A 4,171-nucleotide genomic window follows, 5' to 3' on the forward strand; every position below is an offset into this window, starting at 1 on the left:
AAATGGGGAGAACTCTCCTAAGTTCCTTGTCTATTGCTCCAAGGCAGGACCCCTGACAAATGCTTTAAGGTCGACAGAGACAGGAGTGAGGGAAGGGGCTTCTCTGACAAAAAGGCATGATCCTCAGGAAAGTCGGGGGCCAGAGCATTTAAGCCCAACAGCTGTGCCTGCTGTGCTGTCTCCCATAGTGCATGGGCGTCAACCTGACGAGCATTTACTGGGTTGGACACTTTTTTCTTGATTTATTTGCACAATAACTCTAAGAGGTGGGGTCTGTTTTTATCTCAGTTTTACAGAGAGGAAACTGGAAGTTAGAGAGAAAGCTGAAATAACTTGGCCCAAGCTCACTCAGCTAAGACGTGGCTGTGATTCAAGCACAGGCAGCCTGACCCTAAGCTCTCACTCTTGCTGTGCTGCCTCCCTAGACCGCGGCTCGAGGTGTCCTGCAGGATATAGGGTGAGTTCCACTTGCCCCCTGGAACCACCACTTAAAGGGGTTGTGTGTCCTAGGAGTTGAGGAAGGGGAGTGATTTATGAGAGGTAGAAGCAGAGGGATCAAGCTGAAGTGGGTTGGCAATGGCTGGGTTAGAGGAGAGGCAAGAAGGGGAGGAAAATGCTCCTTTCCCCCCTTCTCCAGCGGCCTTGCTGATGCTCTTCACCTGGCCCGGTGTCTCCCCCGGGCTCACCTCTCCGGCTTGCAGGGGTCTTGTCCCAGGCATCACTTTCATGATGTGAGCACTACCTTTGTGGAACCACTGTCCTCTGGGGACTTCAGTTGGTATGGATGTGACAAGGATAGAAGAAAGGAAAGAAGTTTAAGTTTGAGCTTCTGCCTCTTCTAAAGCTTCAGGGTCTCCCACTTGCACCAGCCCTTTTCAAAGCCCTGGACCTAGTTTATATTAGTAATTAAATAAATATATATAATATATATATATATATTTCTTTTTTCCTTAAAGAGAGCACTCCCTCCAATTGTATATCCTCAAGGCCCCATCAAACCTGACTATGAACCCTCTGTCACCCGCTCAGCCAAATGTCAGAGTCCCACAACCTCCCTGAGAAACACCACAGACCCCTCTTTTCCTCGTGGAGTCCTCCCACACAGTACGGACCTTGATTTAAGGTGTGATTCCCCTCTGAGTAGCTGGGTTAAGTTTTTGTAAAGAGGTTGCTGTGTGAACACTTTTGCAGACCTCAAAGCCACCAGAGGATGGGAGCTGAGTCTACTTTCTTTGTAATGATGACTCTTTGTGATTTTTCTCCATAGACAGGTGTTTGAGTGTTCTCATAGGATTCCAAGAAGACACAGAGGGAGCATTTACGTATGAGTCTATGTGTCCTCACCAAGGACACCTGTGGATGTGTGCAAGCTTGCATGTGTGCAAAAACTTCTGCACTCTGTTCCATGAGGTGAGTCACTTCTGTTACAGGGGTCTTGGATGTAGAGTCAATGTCTGTGACATGGGATACCCAGTTTATTCTAGGGATTTGAAAGACTAGGCGTCCAGACATCCGTACATCGCCAGGAAGGTCTTTGCCTGGGCCACGCCAGTCTCTGGCCGCTGGGCTGCTGGGTAGGTTTAGAACTGGGGGAACCCCTGGACGGGAGATGCTGAAGGAAGTGAGGGAACGTGGAGTGATGTGAAGGTCAATAAGCTCTCCACTCACAGCCCTTCTCCAAAGCCCCGCCCTGGCAGTGGCCCATTTCTGCACACCCACAAAGACATCTCCAAAATGCACTGGCCACGGTGGCACAGTCTTGTTGGCTGAAACAAAAAGAGGGGTGTTTATTGTAGAGTGCCTGGAGCGTCTCAGAATACCCAAGGGCAGCAGCGGCTGCCAGTCCCCAACGGCGGGAACCAGGAGCTGAAGCCGTCAGAAAGCAGGCCACTGCCTTTCTCTCGGTGAGATCACCTGGCCACCCCTTTCTGCTTTCCTCGCTGCCCCTGCATACTGCTCTCTCCCCAGACCAGCTCTCTCTGCACCTCTGAGAAAAGGCTATAGCTACTCAGCTCTGGAGACTACTTGTCTTTAGTCTAAGGAACCAGCAAGCACTGGTCAGTGCTCTGAAGCCTCCCATCCTGGTTCCTGGGAGATACTGCAAGTGGTCACCCTCCAATTAGCTACATCCAGGGAACCCAGGTCATGCAGCTACCAGGGTCACAACACACTGGGAAGACACTACAAATGGCTCCCCAAGTCAAATAGCTCGGCCTCCATGAAGACCCCTACCAAGCTGATGGGAGAAGTCCCCTCTCTCCTGAGTTCCCATGGTACTTTACTTGCCCTCTTCTATGGCACTTATTGCTTCCTGCCTTGTGTGAGTATTGCTTTTACAAACATCCCATGTATCTCTAAGCTTCTCTTTTATCTTTATATACCTCACAGCTTGTGCAGAAAACCTGGGCAGGTACTAAATACATATTTGAAGTCATGATAATCCTCAAATAAAAAAAGTTTTTAAGAGGCTGAAGTAACGTGGCCAGGTCATTTATTTAGCTGCTTTGTGTTGAGTTGATTCAATTCAACTCATTCAATCAATTAATTCATGCAACCAAATTTTATTGAGTGCCTTCTGTATGCTAGGCACGGCCCTGGATGCGCAGAAGCTACAGCACCAAACAAGACAGAGAAAGTTCTTAGCCACTGAACTTCTGAGTGGTGGAGATCATCAACAAGCCAGACTACACACAGGGCTCAGGTGGAGACGTGGAAATCTCCGGCACTGCCTTGAGGAGCCTACTTTCTTTGGGCGTCTCAGACGAATCTTCGGATACATTCCTGAGTGACAGGACAGTGCTGTCAAAGGATGAAGGGGAAGTGCTGTCAGACTTCAAGGAGAGAGTGATTTACCACCTGGGGTAGAAGGAGGGGACCGAGGGAGGCTTCACTGAGAGCTGGACCGTGACTGAACTGAGTAGGAGTATGCCAGGGAGAGGTGTGTGTGTGTGTGTGTGTGTGTTTTGAGGGGATTGGGGGCAGGGAAAAGAACGGGAGAATGACAGTGATAAAACCCTTCCAGATAGGCAGATGCAAAAAAGATTTTAAGCATTATGAAATGGATGCTGTTCCAGAGAAAGCTAGAGTTTGAAAAAGTGCATGCATCCTGTGTTCGCTGCAGCGCTAGTCATGCTAGTCAAGAAGCGGAAGCAGCTTAGATGTCCACTGATAGATAAGTGGGCAAAGAAGGTGTGGCATATATATATACGTACACACATATATATTACCCAGCCAAAGAAGATTGAAATAATGCAATTTGCAGCAACATGGATGGACCTAGAGATTATCATACTAAGAAAGCAAATATCATGTGATATCATTTATATGTGGAATCTAAAAAAAGATTATTTACAAAAGTAAAATTTGACTTATTTAAATTTATTTACAAAGCAAAAACAGACCCACAGACGTAGAAAACAAACTCACGATTACGAAAGGGAATGGGGGAGAGGGATGAATTAGGATTGGGGATTAGCATATACACACTGGTGCTCAGCGCTCAGCCTCTCAGTCGTGTCCGACTCTCTGTGACTCCGTGGGCTGCAGCCCGCCAGGCTCCTCTGTCCATGGGGTTCTCCAGGCAAGAGTGCTGGAGTGGGTTGCCAAGCCCTTCTCCAGGGGATCTTCCCAACCCAGGGATCGAACACATGTCTCCAGTATCTCCTGCATTGCAGGCGGATTCTTTACCACTGAACTACCAGGGAAGCCACATATACACACTGTGCTGTGCTGTGCTTAGCTGCTCAGTTGCGTCTGACTCTTTGCGACCCCATGGACTGTAGCCTGCCAGCCTCCTCTGCCCATGGGATTCTCCAGGCAAGAGTACTGGAGTGGGTTGCCATCCCTCCTCCAGGAGATCTTCTCAACTCAGGGCTTCTTGAACTCAGGGCTCCTGCACTGCAGGCAGATTCTTTACCATCTGAGCCACCAGGGAGGCCCATAAATACTGGAGCGGGCAGCCTATCGCTTCTCCAGGGGATCTTCCCAACACAGGAATCGAACTGGGGTCTCATGCATTGCAGGCAGGTTCTTTACCAGGGAAGCCCTCACACACACACTACGATATATAAAATAGATAACCAACAAGGACCTACTGTATAGCACAGGGAACTATACTCAATATTCTGTAACAACCTATAAGGGTAAGAATCTGAGAAAGAACATATATCTA

At 48.6% G+C, this 4,171-nt stretch overlaps 1 long non-coding RNA gene across 2 annotated transcripts; it reads left to right on the plus strand.

The window, feature by feature from the left end:
• The first annotated feature begins 337 nt into the window (after window positions 1-337).
• Window positions 338-3,319, plus strand: LOC129551732 (uncharacterized). 2 transcript variants are annotated; one of them, XR_016039462.1, is made up of 4 exons: window positions 338-457; window positions 1,268-1,410; window positions 1,797-1,904; window positions 2,587-3,319. It is a non-coding gene; the product is annotated as an uncharacterized LOC129551732 (long non-coding RNA). The 2 variants fall into 2 exon arrangements; XR_016039463.1 differs by lacking the exon at window positions 1,797-1,904.
• Window positions 3,320-4,171: the final 852 nt, after the last annotated feature.

Source organism: Moschus berezovskii, chromosome 17 (assembly GCF_049115385.1).
Source record: "Moschus berezovskii isolate FMDL1 chromosome 17, NW_MosBer_1.0, whole genome shotgun sequence".
Lineage (NCBI taxonomy): Eukaryota > Metazoa > Chordata > Mammalia > Artiodactyla > Moschidae > Moschus > Moschus berezovskii.